At 36.1% G+C, this 26,813-nt stretch overlaps 1 protein-coding gene across 6 annotated transcripts in view; it reads right to left on the minus strand.

Annotated features, from left to right (window-relative positions):
• Positions 1 to 26,813, minus strand: part of DGKB (diacylglycerol kinase beta) — a 378,935-nt gene that overhangs the window by 81,817 nt on the left and 270,305 nt on the right. The gene's annotated exons all lie outside the window — the stretch shown is intronic.

The following is a 26,813-nucleotide window of genomic DNA, read 5'->3' on the forward strand; positions in this document are numbered from 1 at the left end:
ATTTTCAAAGCTTAAATGTTGGTGTCAAGTTGTATGATATCCCCTAAAGGGATAACAGGAATATGTTGAACTGACAGGTTCAAATGTACCTTTGACTTTTCTTTTTCAGTGACTATCAGAATATTTTTTGTCACTTAACCAGTGACATGCCTCAGAAAAATGTATCGATTTTATCTCATGTCTTACACCTACTATATGAGTTCTGATTCCCAGTTAACATCTTTATCCTGCAGAGTAGTAGAATGTGCAAGCAGGGCAATCCCATCATGAACAAGAGCCAAGAAAAAATGTAGCTTGCCTTAAGCTAGTTAAAAGTAAAGGCAAATGCCTATTGTAGATGATGACAGATGAAATACTAGAAGGAAATAAAAATTCCAGATCTAACAATCTTTAGATATTTTGCAGAAGGAGAGCTGTATTACCAGGTAATTCACTCATAGACACATTTTAAATGGGCAATGAGACCTGCATCTTGAAGTTCATTAAGAGGTTCCAGAGGAAAATAAAACTGGATTAAATGCCAGTAAATTGCTTAGTTTATCATGACAGCAGGCACAATTTACACTTTTTTCTTTTTAAATACATAAAGACTGAACTTCTGTTTTAGCAGATTTATTGCATACTGTTAAATACAATCAGGACGCCAACAGCACCATTTCAAACAAGCATGTGTACTTTTTGTGAACTCCCATGAGTAATTATTATTCTGTAACAAAAAAAAAAAGAAGCTAAACAACCACAACAAAAGATACTGAATTAGAATTCATTATTCCCACTTATGAATCAGATATGAACACAGTTTCTCTACTTGTATAAACTGTTCTCTGACACAGGCACAGCACATTGTGCTTCTAACTTGAAAACAAGAGTCTGCATGAGCTAGAAGTATAGAAGAATGAAACAAAAATGTAGATGACTGTAAAACATGTAAAAAGTACAAATCCTACTTTTAATTACTTCAAATTACATATAAGAGACTACTTAATTGCTGTTAAAATCTACTTAATGACTCTTAAAATCATGAAGTAAGCAGAGGTATTGCTGTACTGGCCATTTCCAGAAACCTGTTTGTATAAGAGCCAGCAACTCCTGGGTGCAGCATCAGAAGGATGTAAAGATGTCCAACCTGGCAGCCTACACAGAGTTGGGAAGAGAAGAGAGTAATAAGGAAATGACACACTTCCGATGGAAAAAAATTACAGGAATTTCCAAAGGTTTTTACACAGACAATCTGAAAATATTTGGAAACTATTTTTGAGAACTTTCTCTCAGATAAATGGCATCTTCTCAAAGGAGCTCTAACAACCAGAAGGGCTCTGGCCTGATTCAGGTCCAGATTTCTCAAGTCTATGAATGGAAGTGATCCAACTATGTTCCTCCTTTACCTGCATTTAGCTAGCACACTGCCATACCAACCTGGGATCAAGTGATTTATTTATACCAATATATATGAAGAAATTTAGAAACCTTTTGTTTCCAAAGAAATGTGAACTAAGTCTTGAATTTCCATTGGGTGCCTTTGGAAAATATGGATGCCTCTATTTTCCCACTACTTTCTACATAGGGATGATCAATAACAAAAACAAACAAACAAAAAACCTGCAACCAACCAACCAAAAAATAAACAACCCCCTCATACCAAACTAAAAGCCCAAACCAAACAAACAAGCCACCAAAAAAAAACCCCACCAAAATCCCCAAACAAAAAACCTCAAAAAACCAAGACCAACAAAACCTTGATGTAAATATTCATAACATTACTTTGTAATGTCTTTTGATCCTATTATTAAGATAAAAAAGCCTATATGTCTTCTCTTTATAATCTTTCTTTTTCCTATTCAGTTACTTTTACCCCAAATGAAGAATCTTTTCTTCTTCCTTATTTAAAAGACTGCTTTAAATTGACTCACTTATTAGCACTCTATATAAAAAACTCTTTGACTTACACAAAGTTAAAAGAGACATATATTTTTTGAGTCATTCAGAACATACTGTGCAAATTCAGGTATTTTGAGCTCAGCCACACAAAAACCCAGAACTGTCAATGCACTCAAGGATTACTAGAAAATTTACATCTATAAATCTAAATTTTGTAGAATCTTATAACTGAAGATTAAGTAAATATTTCAGGTGAGATTTTGATTTCTGGTAATTTAAATATAACCTATAAGAGTCTATCAAGCCAAAAAATGTTTTGTGAGCCTGTTCTCCATTCTCTAGTCGACTGTCTGTTTTTAAGCATAGAGAGATAACTTACTTGACAGCTTTTCAAATGCAAAGATAGATGTAGATACAAATAATTTTGTGCTTCATTTTCAAATAATGTACCAATTTCCTTTACAAGCCATGAAATAGATTAAATTTTGTGGTTTTATTCAAATGCACTGTATCTTTTATTGAACAGAGGATTGTATTACTTTTCATAGAGATACAAAATGGAGTTAAACAAAGAACTCCAGAGAAATTATACTGAAATTTTTGTAAGCAAGACAAGTCTTATTATTCTAGTAAATATTACAATTTTTCTAATAATTAAAAACCCCCAACCTCTAGTTCATATCTTCCACTTGCATTCCTCTTTCAAAGAGGTAAAGCTCATCTGCTTATCAATATAGCAGCAAAAAGAAGATTAATGAACTGTTCTCATGGTCACTCTAATTTCTTCCACAATTAAAGTAAATTTTAGATTGCTAAACAAATGCATATTTAATGACAATTTTGCCACATTAAAACTGTATGAAACTGAATCACAGGCTGCTGTCATGTATATTTTCTCTCTCCCAGACGAAATGATTTAGACTTTCCTCAGCTTTTAAAAGGAGATAACCAAAAATAAGTTTGAAGTCTGCTCCTTCTTTTCAACACTGGTTTTGCTGGAATAGGAAAGGGAATTGATTATTCTACAAGAAAGAATTTGGTTTTTTGGGGTTTTTTCACATGCTTTGATCTAAACTTTGAAAGACTTTACAATTTAAATAAAACGTCGATCATGATTAAAGCCTGACCTATCTTGCTATTGTATTACAGTATGTCAAAATATACAGCCTACAGGTGTAGGAAGGACAAAACAAAACTGTACTTCAAGAACCTAAACACCTTCTATGCTGCCAGTGTTCCACGTTTTCAAGTATTGGTCAATGTTCTGATAAGTGGAATGATCATTAACAGTGATGAAATAAATTTGCACAACAGCTGTGGGAGACTGAAATGTTAATGGTTAATGACTCATGCAATTGGCCATTTGCAAAAGCAGCAGGTGCTTTGCTGAGGCCAGGTTTGCATCCCCCAACCAAAGGGCAGGAGGAGAGGTTTTGGGTGTGTGGTGGTGAAACCTAAGAACAGCACAGGTGCAGAGGGGGTGAGCACTAGAGGAGGACCACAACAAACTATTCTGTTTAGCAACAAGCTGGGGTTTGAGCCAAGTAAGGGAAGAGGCTGGTAAGAAGATCTTGCTAGATGGGATAATGCTTTTTATCGTGCCCATGTCCTCAGTTACATAACTTGCTCAGGCATAAAACTCTGGTCATGGCGAAGTACCAGGACAGTCCTAAAGGTATTTGTTCCTTCTGGAATAACTGGCTAAACCAAGTGGATGTGAGAAGGAGCTGTAATGTCTTAGAAGATATCATAAACCATCAAATATCCCCAAAATGCCCCCAGACTCCTTTCTTGGGCCTTCCACCAGAGGACTGAACATGATCCACAGTGTTTCCATAGACAGTGTACCCCAGGGGAGGTACCTTAAGTTCCTACCTGAAACTGAGCATGTATCAACCCACTGAACTATATGTTTCAGGGGCTTCCTCACCCCTGACAGATCAAGACTGTGGACATCACTTCAATAAAGCAACAATCAAATCTCATCACTGGATCCATGGGTGGTAGTATCCATGTATACATAAACAATGGTCATTCCATGTCATTTCACTCTGATCTAACCAAGGGATCTGTTAACAAGAACCTCAGTTACTCTCACCTTCAGGGGTAGGTCCTAATAACATTATAAAAGGGCTAATACTGCCATTCCTTAGAGTATTTCTATGCTGTGGAAAAATATCAGACTTAGAAACTTAGATATGTTTCTTGGGAAAGTTCAGACTAATATTTGGTAATCAAGGCAAAATAATCAAAATAGTCTGTGATATGGGTTTGCTCCATTATCAGTTAATCAGAAACCCCCCTACTGCTAAAACTATTTTATATAACCTTTCTGATTAAGCAATTACAAGGCATGTCATTGAAAAATTGTCCTGTATCTAAATATGGAAATAGTAAATACTTTATTCAACACCTGAAGAGCATCTATACTTCACTGCAGTATGAACACTCTGTCAGAACATGTGGAACAATAGATCAGTTATGGGCTGCTAATAAAAGGTCACAATAAAAGGAGTACCTTTAACTTCAGTGACAAATTCTTATTCTGGCATTTATGGTCTTCACTTGGGGCAAGGGCTTATTGCTACATTTGCAAGTTTGTCACGCTTTCTACCACATCCTATTTACACTTCTTATATTTACTGTTTATATTTATTTTATTTATTTGCACTTTATGCAGTGTAAAGCTTCAATGACTTCAGCTAAAATTTCTGCATCAGAAAATTTCTTTTATTTTTGTAAAATGTCAGCTGAAATACTTCGACCATTTTTGAAAACAACTGGATTAAAAACATGTATATAATATAATATAATATAATAAAATATATATATATTATATAAATATATATATAATATATATAATATAATAAAATATAATTGCTTATATTAAGAGTGTTTGATAACAAAACACTTTGAACTGTTTTAATAGAGCTACACTTTCTGAGCAGAGATTTAAAACTTAGCATGAGAACGGCCTTGCATCAAGAATATCCCTCTAGCCATCTGCATGAAAATAAATACAGAATTTAATCATATTATGACCACTTGGAAATAGACTCTGGGAAGGCTTATTTTGCTATATTCTTTGGCAGAGAAACAACTAATTTTTGTCTCCAGTTCTGTCAACTTTTATCCTTTAATCTATACTAGGGATTTTTTTACCCAGGAAAGTACTAGAATTCTTCAGTCTTCCAAGGTAAATTCCTTGAAAAGTCCACTGCCAGGAAGTAACCTCTAATACAAATCTGTGTAAGAATGTCTGCTCATGGACAAGCAAAACTTTAATTCCTCCAGAAAGTATATTTTCCCTCAAAATATAATCTCTTAGCTCTGCTTTCCGAAAATACCTTTTTAAAGACTATTCCACCTTTGTTGCAAAAGTACTGTTTCTTTGTCAGTGAGTGTCAAGAGTTGATTCTCAATCTCTATCATAAACTCATAGAATTTTCAGCATAAAGCTCCCATTCTAAGAGCAGCATTCATGAACAACAATGTACAGAATGTAATGAATTTAAAAAAGAAAATTCTATGGCAGGAAAAAAAAAATAGCAAAGAAACCATAAAGAGTAGATGCTTATCATCTCATCCACCACAAGTCTCGAAGGTGCTCAGAGACACAGACTCATGTTATGTATTTAAAAGGAACAGGTCTCTTTACCTTCCTTTTCTCCCTTGTTCACTCTTTTGTTCCAAGCAAATGTGGAATAATGTGTAGAACCACCTCTGCAGGGAACCAAAAATACCAGAAAAGTGTGCTGAAATGGAGGTATATTTCCACAGAGGAGAAACTGTGAGCAGTACAAAGGGAAAAAAGGAGAGGAATGAGGAAAAGATAGGAACTTAATTTTGAAATGCAGCACTGAAAAAGGTATGATGATAATGTACAGAAGAGAAGAAAAAAAAAAATAATCCTAAAGGAGACCTACATAAAAACACATATTTCTTAAGGTTGACAATACAGATAATAAGGTCTAAAAATGAAACTAGGAGTATAAGAAACGTCATGATGGGCAGAAAAGCTGAACATCTCTTCCAATATTTTGTCACTGACATTGGTTATTACTACCAGACACGACAGAGGATAGTATAAATTCCATGTAGTATACAGCTGGGAATAATCTAGCTCTATTATTATTTATAATTCTATCAAATTGAAAACCACTACATTCAGATTAGACACAAAGAAGAATTCTTTTATGATGAGGGTGGTGAGGCACTATAACAGGATGCACAGAGAAGCTGTGGATCCCCCATTCCTGGCAGTGTTCAAGGCCTGGTTGGATGGGGCTTTGAGCAACTGGTCTAGTAGAAGGTGTCCCTGCCCATGGCAGTGGGGTCAGAACAAGATGATCTTTAAAGGTCCTTTCCAACCCAAAACATTCTATGATTTTCATTCAATTTGTGGGTACTTACACCAGAAAGCAAAATGAAAGTGATTCCCAATGTATGGGGGAAAAAAAAAGTCTCTTTGGGAAAAACAAGCTCACTGAAGTGTGTCTGAAGTTGCTGATATTGGTTTAATGAGTCCCAGCCTGCAAGACATACAAGTGACAGACGCACTCTTCTCTGAGCTGGCTGAATGGCAGGGCCCAGACACTGATGGTGAATAGTGCCACATTCAGCCAACATCCCATCATTAGTGATGTTCCCCAGGGATCAGTGCTGGGCCTAGTCCCACCTATTACCTTTATGGATTTGGATGAGAGGCTTGAGAGTACCATTAGCAAATCTGCAGACAACACCAAGCTGGGTTGCTGTTCTGATCTGCTGGAGTGCAGGAAGGCTCTACAAAGGGACCTGGACAGACTGGACTGATGGGCCAAGACCAACAGTGTGAGGTTCAACAAGACCAAGAGCCAGGTCCTTCACTTTGGCCACGACAACCCCATGCAGAGCAACAGCCTGGGGGCAGAATTGCCAGAAAATGGCCCAGCAGAAAAGGACCTGGGGCTGCTGGTCAACAGCTGCTGAACAAGTGTGGCTGAATGCAGCCGCTGAATGCAGTGTGCCCAGGTGGCCAAGAAGGCCAAAGGCATCTTGCCTGTATCAGGAACAACACAGTCAACGGGAGCAGGGATGAAATTCTTGCCCTGTACTCAGTACTGGTGAGACCACACCTCAGATGCTGTGTCCAGCTCTGGGCCCCACAAGTCAGGAAGGACATTGAGGAGCAAGTCCAGGTAAAGGCAACAAAGCTGTGAAGGATTTGGAACACAAGTTCTGAGAGGAATGGCTGAGGGAGCTGGGGTTGTTTAGCCTGGAGCAAAGGAGGCTTAGGGGAGATCTTATTGCTCTCCACACTGCCTGAAAGGAGGGTGTAGGTGGGGGATGGGGGTAAGGGGGTTCAGTGTCTTTTCCCAGGCAACAAGTAACAGGACAAGAGGACCTCTGTCAAGCTCTTGGACATTAGGGAGAATTTCTTCACAGAATGGGTGATTAAGGAATGACTGGACATGGTATTTAGTACCATGTCCTAGCTTGGTCATAAGTTGGACTCAATAATCTGATTATCTCAGAGGTATTTTACAAACTAATTCATTCTGTGAAGTAAAAATTTATGGCATATTATATATCATAGAGATTGCACTTTGTATTTCTGGTGATAGAAATATCTGTATACATTGGATATTATTGAATTACATACTCAATACAATGAGTATGTATAAAATGAATAAAATTTCAGTTGCTAAAAGATATTCAATGTTTTCTAAAATTCAATATAAGGAATATTTTTACCAGGTCTCTCACAGTAGTTTTAAACAGACAACATATTTTCCATCTTTTCTCACAGTTCATAAATCTATTATCTAGGTAATTTTATACTTAGGTAAAAATGATTTCATTGCAGCACATAATATATATTAATAAGAATGTATGACTTTTTCTAATGTTCTTTTCTTTCTACTTCTGTCTTAACAATCATATAATTCCTGTTCTTCTTTATAATGAATCATACGCAAAGGTAAGGAAATAGCCAGTGGAGATGCACATCCATAAGAGATTTATGTGTGACTGGCATGATTTTAATAGAGACATCTTTGTCAATTTTTTCCTTTTTCCATTATCAACTGTACTTCTGGCAAATCTAAGTGTTAATCTCCTATGGCACAGAGCATAAGCAGAGGCCATACAGATAACTGTAGAAAAGCTAAAATCCTCATAGACCAGTCCTAGTTTTACACAATAAATAACATTTTCACATATCATAAAATGATACTACCCATGGTTGAAAAGCTACCCCATAAGTACTTATACCACTAAGTAATACTGTGAGATCATTTTCCCTGACATTTATCAGTTCTACTGCTGCAAAGCTGAATTTGACTCCATTTTCTGTTATGCTTTATAACAGTTTTGCACTGTATAACAGTTTTGTCCATGCAGCTGGGTTGCAACCTCCACTGCCCACCTGCCTGTCCCCATTTTTCCAGTTCTTTGCCCAGTTTTCTCAAAACTCTCTGCAGCTCCTTCCAGCTGTAATTTTCATCCCTTGCCCTCGTCTATTCAGTTCTGGTCCTGTCTTCAACTCTGCTCTCATATCTGGCCAAGAAACCATTCCTGGACACCTTGCTCTGACCATTTTCAGTAGTAAACTAATTCATGAAAAGTTGCAAAAGGGTCTTGCAATACTTAGTGATTGGGGTATAAAAATGTAATGACATTTAATGTGGATAAATTTCAAGGGATGCATAGAGAAAAGTAGCAAAATAATTCTAATTTTATGAACAGGAATTAATTCTCAGTGATAAAGTCTAGGTTTACAAATAGCTGAATTAAACTTTCATCTCCACAGGGGCATTAATGGAGGGGGAGAAAGGAAACCACTTCTTGTCTTGGGCTACAGCCATCCATTTGGATTGAAATATTTGTACAGACAGTTCACTTCTGAATACCAGTCAATTCACACACTTCAGACAGGTACTGATGTTCCCAAATATCATCTGTTTTCTGTGTATTTGCAGACAAAATGTGCAATGAATTCACTGGAGGCCTGTGCACTGTTTCCTGATTTTGTTGAGCTTCAGATCAGAATGTAATTTGTTCAGGTTTCTGAGAGAAACAGTAGACCAACCAGAAGTGCTCACTCTGCTAGGGTTATCACAAAAAACCAAAAAAACCAAACCAAAACAAAACAAAAAACCACAAGAGCAACACCAGGTTGATAATCATACACACAAGCCCCAATCTTATGTGCTATGAAACCTGTTGTTGTTTTATTATGATGCCTTTCTTGCATACTCTCCTTACACTTTAGACTCCAGCAGAGAACCTACTATTAACATCCATATGAAGGAATATTTTATCCTAAAATACAAGTAAAAATTTCTATATTGAAATATAAACAACACACCCTAAAAATTTTAAGATCTTTGGAGCATGTGCTAGGTGTTATAATACAGGAGGAACTTTTGAGTTGTGCCTTAGGTTGCTTTGTGGCAATATGCAACAAGATGTTAATGAGGAAAATAAAAAGTATTCTCTCCAGAGTTACAGAAAAGTGGCTTACTCAACTGAGACTAATTACTGGAAGTTAACCTACGGCAACTGTTATGAAACCTAGCTATTATAAAAAATTGTGATACCTGACTGACATAGTTTACAAGATACTTCTCCATGAAAGATGGTACTGTTTCTGGTCTGTGACAGTAATATCTGTTTTAAATATGGATTTCTGATGCTTGTTTTTGAATATATTGTTTTAACAAACTGATTGGTATACCCAAAATATAATCAAGTTTCTCAAAATAGTCACCTAAAAAAATGTCTATAATGTCTCCATTATAGCTGTGATTTAATCTGTCATTTTGCTCCCCTAAATAAACATTTCTTTTACATTTCTTAAATCCTTCATGTCCATTCACCATCATGAAGATTTCTGCTCTTAACATTTTATGTATTTTTATGCTTGTATTTCTCTTCAGTTTCTTTCCCATATTCTCCAGTCTTGGGAGCAGATGCTGAGGCACCAATGACTCATTAATCTCAAGAGGTTTTTTATCATGAACAAAAATAAAGTCTATGAACATTTCCACATTTACCAGCCTTGGTCATACTAGAGAATCAACAAAGCTCATTGAACAAAAGTAAAAAAAAAGGCAAAAAAAACCCACAAAAAAAGCCCTCTCTGTATGTATTATACTATCTCAGAGCAAGAACACAGACCTCCACATTTTATCTTTTTATTACATCAGAGGAAAAAAACAATATTCCTTTCCCTCACCCACTCATGGATATGTAAAAACAGACATGACACTAGGTACACTAAGTAGTGCATGTAAGATATTTCAGAGGTTCAGGGACAGGTTTGAAGGAGGAACTCCTCATTGGGTGCTTCATATGCAAAATGGTAACTTTGTTTTAGAAAACTAGCAAACTAATAATCATACAAACCAGGGCTGTTTCCCTGTAAAGCAGAGGATGGTATGTAATTAAATAATCTTTTTCTCTAGCCGATACTGTAACTCACTGAAAAGCTAAAGTATCTCAATACTTGCTATTTGATTCCTGCCAAAAAAAAATCCTTCCATTACCATAAAATACTTGAAGCACCATGCTTTATACCATTCCCAAGTAGGACACAATGAGAAGACTAGGTGAAAAGAAAAAGAAGTAAACCATCAAATGCGGTAAGGCAAACAATGAGCATCTCTTCTGTGACCACACAGGAGAAAGACTGTGTAGAAGATCTTTGACTAAATTTTTCTTTTTCTCCTTATTATTCCTCCAGAAATATTTAAACCTTACCGGTTTAAACCTTTACAGGTCGAACTCTGCCTCTCTGACTGAGATTCAGAGGAGTTAAAAATTTATTTTTCTACTAAAGAGCTGGTTTATGAGTTTAGGAAGCCTTACCCATTTCAAGTATCATCTGATTCCATCCCTATGAGAACTCCACCTCTAAGGAGGAGGTGGCTTGCCTGGGATTTAGTTTAACACCACACTTCAGCATGTCAATGCATTTGTCTGCCTGTGAAGTAGGAAGAAACTGTATTTCCCTCCAAGACAAAAGACATCTACTCAATGAAACTGAAGTTGTGATTTACCAGGCCTAAGTCAGCAGAATTTCTCTCCAGGCTTCCATGAGAGAAATAACTGCTTCTCCACTGACTATAGTGAGAGCACTGACATCTAGTTCATATGTGGGTAGACACTTCTGAGTCCTAGATTAAGGTCTCTAATCTGAAACTGAAAACCTATCTTGTTTGAAAACACTAAATCTAGATAGAAGACAGGCCTCCCAAGCCCTTCAACATAAAGGAAGTCTCATTATTTCTCACTTTACTTGCTGAAAGAGAATTTACCCAACATATCCCTGCAAGTATTTAGATGCATCTAAGCACTCTTATAGCTATGGATTTTCCTAGCTAAGCACAGAGGAATCCAAGATCTGAACCCAACCCACCTGTGCTCCCTGTAGCATATTCAATTAAAAAGCTAACACAAGCTGTGCCTTATCTCTAGTCTTACCTTCAAGGAATTTTAAAATAGGCATAGAACCTGTCTTTCTTTTGGGGAAATGCATGGACACTCTGCTACCTGCTTTGCCAGATCACAGGTGCAAGAGACAACAGGCAGGTGAAACATGTGGAACAAGCTTCATTCTCTTTGTGGAAAAAAAAGTTCATAGTTGTTAAATAACTGTACATTACTTTCTATTTTGTAGAGTAGGATGGGATGAGTTTTGCTTTTAAAAGGCCACTGATATTTTAAAAACCTGAAAATATTATGATTAATGCTATATTTGTGAGTCTATATTTTTAGGCAACTTTTTTCCCCTAAAGATTGAACGCAGTCATCAGCTGTGGTTAAAAATGCTGTTCTGTAAATGTGCAGAGACTTCAGAATGCATTTTTAGTGTGACAGAAGGTCTTTACTTAGTAGAAATCAGGACTTAGCATTGAAAATGCACATGGTAGCTGTATAAATAATAAATTCTACTACTATAATTACTTACCATCTTATCCTTCACAATAAAAATTTAGAAAACTTTCTACATTGAACAGCACCTTAAAGGACAAGGCAGGTTGCCAGGCAGAGAGTAAAGCTGAAAGAGTATAGTGGTTTTGTTCCTCTGTACAAAGCAGTGTAACCAAGGATTGTTCCTCCAAAAACTCTTTTGGATTATCAGCAAATAACATTTCCATACCCAGCATATAATCATTTCATTTATTATATGTTCATGGTAAGACCACTTATTCTTTACTCCTATGCTCTATTAAAATTCAAGATACATGTAAACAAGCAGAAATCAATTAATTTTTCTAAAGCATATTTAAAATAAATCTGTAAAATATTTCTTTATATGCTTGTCATGGAATGTCCTTGTGATTATATACATTTCACTTTGAAGAAGTCTATACAGACCCTTTTGACAGGAATTTACACAAAGATCACTTTGAAAATCTGCCTTTCTAATTTCTTATAGTCATATGCTACAAGAATCATAAATTTAGCGCCAAGTTCTACTAGGATTCTTTTCTGCACTAAGAGAATTGGTGAGGAATCAACCTTTATGGGTGATAATTCTAAGCTCTCAAGCCTAGTAATTAGACCTGTGCTTCTGCCTAAATTATATTTGTCTAGTTCAGTGCCTTTGATTTTACTTTTTACACTACAGCTCCATATTGCATTTCTAATCATTACTTCACCCCAGCTTTTAAAAATCTCTCACAGCTCCATGCTACCAGCTGTTGTTTTCTTTCCTAATGCACTTCACTTGCAAAGAAGAAAAAAAAATCTAAACCCAACAAAAACCTCCCAGATTTAGATATCTTTGAACCTCATCCTTACTCACTGCTTTTCATCTTCTGAAAAAAATGGAAGTAATAATTTTGTGCTTTAAATTCAGTAATACTTTAGGACTTAAACTTGTTAAGGAAATTGAATACAGGGAATGACAATACTGTCATTTGGGGGCATTGATCTGATTTCTTCAAATTTGCATAATTTGGAGTCTATTTCAGTATAAAATTTCATAATTTTAGGTGAGATAATACTTTTCTAGCTAACTAGGTAAGCCAGATCAACTGACTCTTAAATGAAAGTTAAAATATATCTAATCTATAATTCATTCTAGTTCAATCATTCTATAGATTTAATTCAAAAAGTTAACAACAAAAACCAACTGCCAATGACAAAATAAACAGAAAAGCTTATATTAAATGGGCATGTTTTTTAAATCATTTCATGTTATTTGACATACAGAAAACATCAGCTGCACAGCTTCTGCTAATATACATGCACAGCTTTTTTGAACCATAAATACTCAATAACTAATTTCATATTATCAGCACATAAAATGCTGTAAAAATCACAGTTTGCTGTAGTTACAGGAGAATTGTAGCTAAAACTTCCACTGACACTTGTATAAAGTCACAGAAGCTAGCTTGGAGGCTTGTCTTTCTTTCAAAAAAAATGAATTTTAAGAGTGCATTAAAGCCTAAAAGCCTAGTATCTCAGGTCTGCAAAATGTATTCTGCCATAAACTTTTTAAGGCTGAGGAAAAGTAAAGGGCAAGTGAAATTTTTCAAATCTTAACAAACAAAAAAGCCTAAAGTAATCATATATGAAGAAGCCTGTAAAATTTTCTGCTTGGGACTTCACAAAACCATGTACTAAATTCTTACATTAGAGCTTAGTGTGCTGACTACAAAACACATACTTAAAATAAAAAACAAGTTCTATCGAACTTTTTCAGTTTTTCAACAGGGAACACACATTAATCCACCATTTTTCATTTTTGTGTATATTGCAGAACTAGGATGAAGTACACACTGAAATTCTTAGCTTTTCCATAGTTCCTGGGCATCAGTTCACAAGCTCAGAGGCAGTAAAAATTATTATCTTGGTGTGAAGTCCTAATGACCTCTACCTCACAATAATGCTATTTTTCTGTTGCTCAGGGATTTTCCCAGAGAATGGGAAGATACTTGAATATTTCTTCTTCCCATCAGTTTTCAGCTGTGTAGCATGGTGTGAAGGCTGGATCAGATGTCTCAGCATAGAGTTAAGGACTTAGCTGGTAGGAGAGGCGGCATAAAACTCATGTAGGATTTGAAATGTAACTTCCAGATTTAAAAGATGCCTATTTCCACATTTCTGTGAGATGCCTAGAGCTGACTGTAATTCTAGTTTTCAAGTAACAGGAACATGTTTCTGTGTTACAATATAAGCAGCCTATTAACCAAGTCTAACTCCCTTCAGAGAAGGGGAAGGAGGAGGAAGAAAGCCAAGCCTATTTAGCTATAACAGTACTGTTTCCAATAAACAGAGACTATTCTGTTAAAGCAGAACCAAGCAATGCTTTCTAAGGAAAGGTCTTACCTTTGTGGACTTCAAAAAGATGTCCCTGCACAATTTTACTAAGTAGTAGCTATAAACCGATTGTTTGGAATTAATATAAAATTGTGGCTTTACCCCTAAACAGGAGTATTATCAACATACGAGCTCTGCTCTTGCAAGTTTCATGAGAACATTTCAAAGAATGTTTTTGGCAAGACATTTTGTACAATTACAGCCCTAATACACTTGACAAACATTTGTATAAACCCATGACTTTTTCCAGACAGGTAAATAGGAAATAAAAATCATAAAATTTTCTTTAGATGTGTCTCTATATGTGGCAGTATGCTCAGGAGCATTTTTTTAAGCTTTCCTGACTTTGAAAATACTTAATCCCAGCATCCTAGCTTGCTTTTTCTCTGAGTTGTTTCTTAGAGCTAGAGCTCAATTTGCTCCGAGTATGAAGTATCATGGGCAATTGTCACATGATAAATTACTGTTTTCATCCATCAAATATTAAAGCTGCTCACTACTGACCTTGAGCACCACTTACACTGCCAGAGCCATGGCCCTTTTCTAAGTCAGCAGGGTACAGCTGGCACAAATTCAGCCAAGCAATCAGATTCATACCCCTTCACAAAAGTTAAGTCTTTTAAAAATGCTGTGTCTCACACAGCACAACCAGAGGCTTGACCACGCTTGAGAAAGGTGTCCAACACCTGACTGCTCCTATCAAGGAGTATTACCTGCTCACATTGATTTGCAGCAAAGTATTTCTCAGTAAGCATTTCCACTTAACATTTACTCTCATGGAACCTGTGTAGTGGGAGATATTTACGAGTTGCTTTCAGCTTAAAAATAAATCACCTCTAATTCCTCTAAGCGAAATCAATCAAAAGTCTTTAAAAAATGGACTGGTTGTTTGGTCGATTCTGGCAGAAAAGTAAACAGCACTTCAGCTTTTCTCCACCATTAAGGTCTAAATGGCCTAGAAAGTAAATCAATATCTCCAGTCAGCCCTCTGGCTATTGTTTAGCCAGTAGATATGGATTTTCTCTAGCTTACTGCACTCCTTTGGGACTAACCTGTAATCCTCAGAGAGTAATAATAAGTTCATTATCTAGTTCAGCTCTCTGTTGTACATTTAAATGGACCACATCCATCAGCAGCACTTGTTAAAGGACAATGACATCCCATTCACCCTATTTCACAATGAAATACTTGCAATACCTGATGGAGAAAATTAGTATAAAAAACCTGATTTGTTGTCAGGTTATTAAAAATGAAATATCACAAAGGAGTTAAACAGTAAATAAGGATTTTTCCTTATGTAACACTGTTTCTTTGTTAATGAGTTAAATTGTGGTAAAGTTTATTTGTGTCATACATCATGCAATCTTTCATTATTCATATCAATCTGTTTCAAATATTTCTGGTTAAATACCACTACAAAGCAGGCAGCTGTCAGAACCAATCAGTACTTTTTTATCATTCTTGAGCTACCAGATGTTTGCTGGACTAAAAGGATTTTCCCTCCCTCTACCTAGAAGTGCACAAGAAATCTCTCTCATTTTTAAACACTGAAGTTTTAAAAGGGTTCACTCTCCGATCACAGGACCACACTCTGCTCTCAGCCAGAAAGAGTTACAGCCTCAGATCCTAGCACTCTATTTTACTGTGTATGCACATTTTGTCTGATAAACATATACATTCCATCACAGCATGACAAATATAGCATTAATTTTACAGCTTCTACATGGAAAATTAAAAAAAACCCTAGAAACTATGCTGTAGATTATCTGAGTATAAAAAACCCACTTACTACTTACTAGCTTCTATGACTAGTTCTGTACTGTAAATTATGCACATGAAGAGTGTTATCTGCTGGGGAATGTGCTGCTTTTTATCTAAAGCCTCATACTCAGGAATATTTGTAAAAATCACAGCATCAAGTCACAAGTTCTTTTCTCTAATTCAAGAATTATTAGGAAGAATGCAACAAAAAAAAGGATGGGGACTGTTGTTCAGTCAAGGGGTTTGAAGAGCAATAACTTCTATAACACTTTTTATACCATGCTTTTTTTCTTTCAGAATTGCCTATCTGGATTTCAACCTCATTTAGGTGAGTGACAGTCTTCAAATCAAAAGGAGAGCTGACAGAGTCCTAAATAAAGATTAAGGAATTGATCTTTAAAATGGATCTTCTAAATTCGGAGGTTAAGTTCAAACAGCAGTGCTATACAGAAGGACAAATGAAACTTTATGACTTTGGAAATTCCCAAGATGCAGCTTTAGTTTTCAGTGAGCTGCTGTTGGTACTGGGATCACCACTAGGTGACAGCTGGGGAGCACCCAGAGTTCCCAAACTCTGGGGACAGCTCTGCTCTGTTCTAAAGCAATTCACTTGGTTTGGTGAAATTTTTAAACCACTCCACACAGCACTATAGTGAAAATCAATAGAACTTAAGTTCGTAAGTACACGTTACTTTGAAAATATCTGTTAATATCGTGTGAAATAATGCTTATACACTCTAAAAATGGAGCTTTAAGGTCTTCTGAATGTCACTAATCTTTGGCAGAGAAAAAGGTCTCGTGGAAAGACAAGTCAGAGATCAAAGCCATAGAATGGAGTAGCCTGCAAAAGCATCCCAGAAGATGTCCTTCCAGAATTCTTCACAAATGTTGGTTCTTGTACTCACTCTTTTAGTATGCAAGTAATAAATCATAAAGAAATATCTCTATTTTTCATAGGACTTGGGGATTATCCTCAAGTGATGCAACTGATATTCTAGGAGCATTTATTTGTTTGCACTTGGTATTGTTAGTGTGGGATTCTGTTCCCCTCCTTCTGTTTGTTCTCATGGAACTGTAATGGCATTGACTTGTGAGACAATGCTTTCACCAGCTCATAATGTTGACTGATAAGCATTTGTATTCTTCATTCTTAGATCAGATCTACCTACTTGCAGCTTCTGTGCCTTTGAATACCTTCATCTACTAAAACAAACAGAACTTACAATTTTTACAAATCAGTAAGATCTCATGCAGATACTTGCTATGGTCACCTCATAATTTCATCTTCTTTTTATGATGAATGACTAGTATTCAACTGTTTTGTGCGTTTTCCTTTAACAATTTCTTTCTTTAAGTAATTTTGCAGCTTTTTCAGAAACCTTTACAATTTCAATAGTCTTTTAAAGACTGGGCATTAGGATTGCATAAAACAGTACTATTCTCATGAACACCACATGAATTTTAAAGAATAACCTTCCTACATCTCACTGCCCTGTTCATAAAGCCAAAGCCCTCATCTCATCTTCAAATTAAAGAATCACTCTCAAAAGCTCCTGTTCAGCTCATTATCAGGCATGACTGTCTAGTACTTTGCTAAGTCATTGTTCTCTAAAATAAAAGTTCATAATTCTCCATATGACCTACCTCTGTGTTTTCTAGATATTTGACCCTCCATTTAGCTATTTTTAAAACAATTTACCCACAACTGTTGACATTTCTCCAGTATTACTTAACATTCTTTTTTCTTTCTATGTTTTCTTACAGCTTTCTCACAGAGACGTTATGCTCCGCTGTAAGAAATAACTAAAGTCTGTATAAACTGGGCATAAAATAATGTAATAGCAATTATTTCTATGAATTAGCTTGTGTAGACTTGTATTGAATAACACACCTATAAGAAAGTATTGGAAACAAAATAAAATTAATTTTGTCTTTCATCTAGTATATTACAGACTCCTTCCACTCAATATACTTTTAATCTCCTGTTATGTTAAAAACTGCTGAAACATAAATCCTGTTTAAGAAACTAAAACCTTTAAGATATCTCTTAGATATAGTATCTTCTGTGTTCAGTTCTATATCCTTATCTCACACTTATTTAATGTGTGCTCTACAAAATTTAATTTAATGCTCTACAAAAAATCTAAATCCTCTACAAAATCTGCATTATTTTGTGCAATTTTAATACTTTCATATCCTAATAACTAGTATGCAAACTTACACCCTAACATCTTGTATCTGGAATGAAATCTGACCCTGCTAATTCAAAAAATCAAATTTGCGCCAGCTTCAATGAGGTCAGGGTCTCAGTCTTGATCTTTCATGGCATTAGCATAATGCACTCTTGAATCTGATTTTAGCATTCTTCTTCCCTTTTTATAATGCATATTTGTAAAACCCTTTTTTCCTTTGGTTTTAGCCAGAGAGCAAATTAAAAAATAAATTAATTTGGTTATTTTTAAATGTTAAGAAAATGAACTCTGTATAAACATTCTCTTAGTTCTTCGCTTACCTGTTCCAGCAGTCATTCAGGTCTACAGCAGAATGTTTTACCCAAATTCCAAGACTCCGGAATGCAACATCTTTTCAAAACTTCGCTGATGAGGTGTCACAAGACACCCAAAGTTACCCATAGCTAAAAGTTCAAATAAAGGATTGACTGTTCAGAGCTGATCAGCATTTTCAGTTGATCAACATATGAATGGAAATTTTGTGTTACAGATAAAAGAGAAAATCAGGACTCTCACCAATGAACAGAAAGCACCATGGCATCAATAGAACAGGAGCATTACGAGAGCTAAAAGTTATCAGAAGCAGTGACAACAAATCATCCTGATGGAAATTGTTTAAAAGTAGACATTTTTCCTACTGCAAAGACTCAAGGTAGCCCAACTTCAAGATGCACCTGTTTTTCTTTGCTGCACATAGAGAATTTGAGAGAGTGGCATTTAGTCTATGAGACCAGCAGTGTGCTCCTAGGGGGCTGGCTAGAGCTGCACAGCCAATCCTGACAGCTTTAAAGCACTGAGGGACATGTAGCCAGGAGAGGTGATTTTAACATGGGGGAAAATGGGACAAAAGCACCTAAACTGCAACTCTCTTGTGATTCAGCACTTGGAAGCATGCTATTGATCTTGACAGACTTCCTAATTTGCTAACATTGCTCCTCTGAAAGGATTTCTCAATTACATGACATGGCCTTGGAATAAGGTGCTTGTGCAGGTCATGTGGCAGGCTTTTGCTTTCAAGTGACTAAAGAAGTTTTCATAGCTGGGAACATGACTTTCTTTTGGCATTAAAGGCTCTGCTGAATGCAATACAGTGTCCTGGCCACATACTCCCCCAGGGACACTGAGTGTCAAAATTTGAGTAGCCATGGGCTCCCGACACAAGGAGTTCTGCTTTATGTTACCTGAATGAAGGCCAATCAAATAAACATAAAGAGCTGGTAAGGAGCAATGAGAGGAGAGGATCCAAGTAACCTCATTGGTGAAGAAGAGAGCACAGGCAGTCCTGCTATCAAAGGAGAAAAAGTTCAGAGTGTCCAGCAGAGGCCATCAAGCTGGCTGGGGCTGGTGTATTTGTTCTTTGTGAACAGATATAGAAGGTGCTGGGCTTGGTTCAGCCTGGAGAAGAGGCAGGGAAACAAACAACAGCCTGCTGGTGCCCACAGAACTGATCCAGGCTCCTCACAATGGTGTAGGACACAAAGAAAAAGAGGGCATAAATTGAAAGAAGATCTGATAGGACACACGATTTTTTTTTCAATAGACAGGCATAAGAACAGTTTGCCTACAAAGGTTGTACAGTCTCCATCCTCTCAGATTTTCAAGGCCAGACTGCAAAAACCTGAGAAAACTGGTTGCCTTCTAGCTGACTTGTCCCATGCCCCTAGGATCTGGGCACAGACATGGGAGAGACCTGAAGTCCAGGATATTTAACAGCTCTGTCACTATGAGCAGAATTGGGAATCAAGACAGCAAGGCCCTTTGTATATCTAAAAAACTACACACATGCCTAAGAGAATCCATCAGTATTAGACAAGAGTAGAATCAGCCACTTGGGGAAAACAGAATTACCAGGAGGTATCAATGACCTTCAACCTCTACAGGTCGTACAACAGGAAAAACTAACAACACGATAACCATCCAATATTACAGAAAACAATCTGCTAATCAACGTGTTATTGATCCCTTGTTTTTGTCAAGGTCATTTAACGTTCTAAAAAATGATCTCACACTAAATCTTTATAGAAAAAGTGGGCTAATTTGATTTACAAAGTAAAGTGCTATTAATTATGGAAGACAGTCAATAAAAAAGCTGATTCCTCTAAACACAAGGCAGATCTTATGGCCTATGATTTATGATGATGATTATAATGGCAAAATATTTGCAGTTCTCACTATCATCTAACTTGGATTAGCTGCAAACAAAAGACTCAGATAAGATATAATCAAGCACCAATACAAAGAGCAGAAGGAGAAGAACAACCCTTAGAGCAGGAAAAGCAAACATCTGGATTAAGAGCAGTATGAATAAAACTATAACATGACCTACTGTTCCTTTTCCAACATAGGCACACAAACCTCTGCTTTTTTACTATCAGAGCCAGACTTCTGTCTTGCTGCTGCTGTTTCCTTTGAATTACAGTCCCTAAATGTCTATGTTATGTAACCAGACATCTCAAGGGTGTGCAGCATTCATCTAAAAGGACGTACTCATTGCAAATTTTCCCATTCTGTATTATTAGTATGTCAATAAAACCTGGCAGCTTCTCTGACAACTAAGGCAGGCCTTAGATTTTCCTAAAAATGCCTAATGGGACATAAAAATATTCCAAGGCCTGATTCCTTTTTAACAAAGGCATATTATTTAAACCTTAATTTAAAGATTAGAAACAGAGATTTTAATTTATAATATTTAACACTAAATATGTCATAAAACAGAAATAAAAATATAAAAGGTAAACCCAGAAAGAAGAACAAGAAAAAAAATTATTTACAGAAGAAAGTCAATTTTAGATTAAAGAGTAGAAAAATGAAGAACTTGGAAAATTCATATGCAGGTATCGCCATGTATGGCAGTTTTCCTTCCTCATGGTTTTTAGTTTGTGAAGTGAAAATGGGATAATTCACACTTCAAATAATTGTTTCAAGCTGCCAATAGACAATGAGATAAATAGTATTGCTTATGCCAGGCCATGTTTTCAAACTTTTTCTCATAGCCACAAGATTTAAAGTATATTTCCGTTATTGACAGAATCATAGGGCTTCAAAAGTCAACATCCATAGCTCGCTCTTTTAATATATGTGTCTTAATTCAGCCTGGATTTTACAGCCATTTCTTTAATAAAGCTATTTATCCTGCAGGGTTTAGAGAAAAGAAAAGCAAATTTTGAAAGAACTTGTTGAATGCTGGAAAAATAGTTTGAACTAAACCTATGCCTATCGCTAAAAGCTTTCTTCATGTTTGCTTTGTTTTCATGTGAAGAACATGGCACTTAATTTTGACAATCTGTCATTTTTCTAGCACGTTCAGAAAGTGGTTGGACAGAGCAGTACTTTTATGTTTTCCATCAAAAACCTTACAATGCAGAACTGCTTGTGTTCTATTAGAGTCCTTGTCAAGCTCAGTGAGCTGTCTAGGCTGAGGGAGGACTATGTCATATTGTTCCAAGCTCACGTGTCAGCAAAGAGAGATATAGATCTAGCGGTTTCTATCAGCATTAATGCTTGCTTGTGCATTCCTATACAGCAGACATCTCTGCTTGCAAGCTGCAGCTGGATAGTGCTGTAGTACCAGTATGAACTATCTATAAAAGCCTCCATGTTCAAGGCAAGGAGGGCCTACCTGGCATATTCTCCACCAGCCTGCTCTCCTGGAGCTGCTGTTTGTGCCTGCAAAAGCACAGGGACAAACATGGGGTACAATACTGGAAAGTCCAAACGCTGTAAATTGACAGAGAGTTGTGAAATCACTTGTGGAATGTTATTCATCAGCTCTTATTTTTAAGTCAAACAGAAAATTGTATTTTTCCATAGATTCAATTTTCTTTTGCTTCTTCAGTAACTACGAATGTCAGATAATTTCTGAAAATTTCCCAATACATGTATCTGCAGTTTGTTTGAAACTTTATAAAGTTTTAAAGTTGCAAAGTGTCTCCTTAGGGAAATTACTTTCTAAGTCCCTCTCAAGGTGAAAATTACTGAAGTCTGAAAATTACTTAAAAAAACCAAAATAAACAAACAGAAAAACAAAATACACTTTACTGTTTCATTAAAAAAAAAGTTTAAAAATCACTCATTATAGGCTGAGCACAAGAGGGACCTAGGACATCCAAAGATATTCCTCTATTATTAGCAAGAAACCTGAAAGTATGTAATGATTTTGCATTATATATCTAAATAAATACAAGAAGTTATTTTCTGGCAAATATGTAATCTCTTTTGGCTTCCTACCAGAAATAACATTAATTTGAAATTCATGCATCATTCTTTCAGGTGTTAAACCTCTGCACAAATGATACTTTAAGCAAACTTAAAAACAGAAAGATGACATAACCTCTCAATTTAAATCTTTGTGAACTAGTGCTCTGAAGTTACCTACCATTCTTTGATGTCTTCTTGAAGTGCAAAATAATCAGTTTAAATTAATTATACAAAATTACGGAAGATATAATGTTAAAGATGAATTGATGTAACTTACATCAATCAAACTGCCATATGTTCCTAAGATCTAAGTGACTTCTAACTGCACAATAGTCTGTTTTTACATCAATAGCATCTCTTACATGTGAGCTCAATCCCAAACTCAAGCCCAGACCTGCCTTGTTTCCAAACTGTTGCACAAAGACTTCTGTGGAAGAGCTCAAGGGAAAACTGTGGCTGTTTCCTGTTTCTGAACTCACAAATAACTCACCCAGATGCCTCCCCAGAAGGGCTGAGATTTGACTAAACTTACAAGCGCACAGAGTAATAGAAGAATGTGTAGAGGAAAAGTACAGCCTAGCTCATGGCAGGATTTGTGCTCTACAGAGTATAATGTGTATACAGTATAGTCCAAGATGGCAAACTAGCACTGCTAGTGCACATCAGCTCCCCAGGGCTGCGTGGCAAAGCTGTGCACACATCAGGGTTGCCTGATACATCATTTAGTCTGTTGTTACTTCCTCAAAGCATACCAGAAGTTTGAAGTCCCTCTCAAATTGGAGTACTACTCAGCCATGCTCTGCATCCCATAGGCTGGAAACAATTTCATAACTACCTAGGTATACACCTTCCAAACAAATGCAGTGACTTTGAATAAAGCCGATCAGGTACTCCAGGTACTCCAAGCCTTCAACTAGGCTTATTTAAATTATTTATGAGCATAATTTTAAGAATGCATTTTCCAAATTCGAAGTGCAACTGACTAGATAGTCACATCAGCAAAAAATTTTTAATTTTTTTAGGAACATTCTTGTTGTCATTATTATTATTTCTACAGCAATGCGAAACCCCTGTCATGGAACAAGACACCATTGTGCCAGAAACACAAAACAAGAAGATCATCTATGAATCAGAAATGCCTTACATTTAATGGAAATGTAGGGTTTGGTTATCTTCCACATTATTGATCAGATAAGAGGTTTCTATTCTCTGGAAGGATAAAAGATTTTTTGAGAGAATACCAATTTTATTATTTCTTATTTAATAGTGCATACCAATTTGAAACAGCAGTACTGCCAACTTTAATATTAAAGAAAACATGCACTGGGGCTCAAAAAGCATGAGATTGGAAAAAAAATGCATTTGGGTGTTTTATATTTGTCCTTCACTACTTTGCCTAAGGGAACATTCAAACCATAACATTAAAAATTCTCTACCACAAAAAGACAAAACCTTCACATTTGAAACTGAAAGTAAACTTTTCTGATAAGGAATTTAGGATTGAGAGCAGAAATTCAAACATACCAACATTTTAAATGAAAAAAAGTAATACTATTTGCCAATGCCATAATCAAAAAGCCTGTGTTCAATGAGTCACTTTTAACTCAAGGACAGTCTTGTAAAGTCCTTGGGTAAGATTTCCTATTTGAATAGGGAGCTTTTGCAAGGAGCAGGTCAAGGTTCATACTAAAAAAAAGGGGAAGAACACCAAGGACTAAGGATGAAAACAATATTTTGTGGTACTTGAGAGGATAGCACTCTCCTCCAATCTGCATTTATTTCTCTGTTTATTTTTAAATGGTTGGGCATGACTGTCTAATGGAAAATGCTGTTTAGAAAAGAGATTTAGGAAGTCAAGGTGAAGGAAGCAGAGGAAGATTAGAAAAGAAGATACAGCATCTGGACAGATTCAAACCACACCTGCAAGGATAAAATGCCAGCCAGGTACTATTTTGATAAAAACAAAGGAAAGAGGTGGTATTTCTTTTTACAATCAAAGATTAGGTAGAGACATAGCCAGTCAAGACAAAAAGCCAATATTAGTTTTCTGTGCCTCATGTCTAGGAACACAGTGGAATGTGTTTCATTATTTGCCTAAATTATCCTTGAAAAACAACCTACAGTTTTTTAACATCAATGCCAAACATCACAGAGATTGAACACAACTTGGATATCGGCCAAAGAACCCAGAATTTTAGCCAAAAATTATCTATAGTACCATTATCCATGTTTGAAGCTCCATTCACTGCAGTGGAGGGAGGGAGGAAGGGAAAGAAGGACAGAAGGAAGGCAGGAAGGTGGCAAAGAAGGAAAGATATTCTGAGGCCTTTTGCTATACCTAACCTCAAGATTATTTTTCTTTCTTTTTAACATGAGTTTTACGAGTAAAATTATTATTTTGTAGATAAGGTTCATTCACTAGCAATGATATATTGCTAAAAAGGTAGAATAAAGGAGAGAATTTTGTCTAGTTGAAACAGCTTCAAAAAACAGTTAGCTTTTGAAATTTCCTGAGATTCTGCCCCATTAGATATTCCTAAAATGTTATGATTTGCCGTACAGTTCCTGTATGTGAAAAAAAGGGAAAAAAAGCATCATCAGATTACGGCAGGGACTTACACCAAGGATCTGTGGATGAAAATAAGGAGAGACCCAACAGCTCAACAGCAAACAAAAACAGAAGCATGCTATGATGTTATGCTGCATGCACTGCCTGGCATTCATTCAGCTCACTGTAGCCGAAAAATAGCTGTGAGCATCTATGTTCCATTAACACTATGTTAATTATTATCATTGTCTCATCAGTAGTTTGTTTACGACAGCTCTGGGTGACAAGGATACTGAGATGCTCTGTTAAAGCCGTCACCTGATGAGATTTTTATTGGCATAAGATCTTTCTTTCCCTTAGTCAGCTACATTACAAAAATCACTGTTTCATTAAATGCAAATACCATTGCCTGCCTTTGGCTTTTTATAATAACCCTGATCTGGCGCTGCATTAACTCATTTCTTCACTAAGTGAGGATAAGCTAATCTGTATCTTTTCTGAAGAAATTCATGTTACAATAGTAAACCATCAAATGGACATGTTGAAGCTTGCTTAATAGATCTTTTGATTCTGATTCTCCCATATATGAATGATATAAAATGAAACACTATGGTCTAAGTAAAAGCAAATTACATAGGAAGGTTAGTAGTAAAAGAGAAAGGGAACAAATGCTTAATTATTCTTCAGTTGCATTACTGAATACTTAGGCGTTCAGTTTAGATTATTAGTTTCAAGTCTTTGCTTATGAAAATAATCTGGAGCTTTTCCTACTTTCCTTCCTTAATTGTCCATTCTAACATCCCATCCAAAACAGAGTATGTTCTAGCAAGGTAAATGATCCAGAGCCAATGTATAAAGGGGACTAATTCTTTTGTTTTCCTCATGTTTCAGTAAGTGCCATGGATTTTACTGAGACCTTTTATACTTAACTAAAATCTATTTAAACAGATCTTAGACACACTAATTTTAGAAGGGTGAAGGCCACCTCACACGAGTTACTGGGCACAATATACTTCAGCATTGAGACAAATGTACTATAGTAGATATCATGAATTGATCTATTCTATCTTTAGTTTCAATCTTCCTCTTTGACAGACACAATACATGATGGATTTAAAATAATTGGTCCTTCTTCTCCCAACTCTTTTTTGAAGTTGAAAACCTGATACCTTTAGAAAAAAATTAATTCAATTAGTATTTGAGGTTGTGAATAACAACATGAACAAATGCTGCTTTATTAAATTGTATTGTACTAACTGCTGGGCTATTTCCATACTTCATCTTATTATCTTTCACATTTATCTAACAGTTTTTCTTCTGGCAATTTTAATTATCTTTGTTATTAAAGAGTTACATTATGTTATGCCAAACTGGGAACTGGCATAACTGTGGGAAAAACATCATGTAACTCTACTTAAGAAACAATTCTTTTATGAAATATTCCTCCAACCTGATTTTTATTTCTCATTTTGTAATGTCTGTCTTCATAGAACCATTTAGGTTGAGAAAGAACTTTAAGTTTGTTGAGTCCAGTTGTTAACCCAGCATTGCCAAGCCCACCACATGTTTTACCTACTTCCAGTGATGGTGACTGCCCCAGTTCCCTGGGCAGCCTGTTCCAATATTTGACATCCCTTTCCATGAAGAATTTTTTCCTAATCCAATCAAAACCTTCCCTGACACATCTTGAAGCCATTTCCTGTTGTCCTTTGCCTTGCAATTTGAGAGAAGTAATTGACCCCAACTGGGTCACAACCTCCTTACATGTAGTTTTAGAGAGCAATGAGGTTCCTTCTGAGCCTCCTTTTCTCCAGACTAAAGAATCCATATCCCTCAGCCACTCCTCTTTAGTGTTGTGTTCCAGACCCATCACCAACTTTGCC

This window comes from Agelaius tricolor, unplaced genomic scaffold (assembly GCF_023055355.1).
Source record: "Agelaius tricolor isolate 1412-34295 unplaced genomic scaffold, bAgeTri1.0.p SCAF_6, whole genome shotgun sequence".
Lineage (NCBI taxonomy): Eukaryota > Metazoa > Chordata > Aves > Passeriformes > Icteridae > Agelaius > Agelaius tricolor.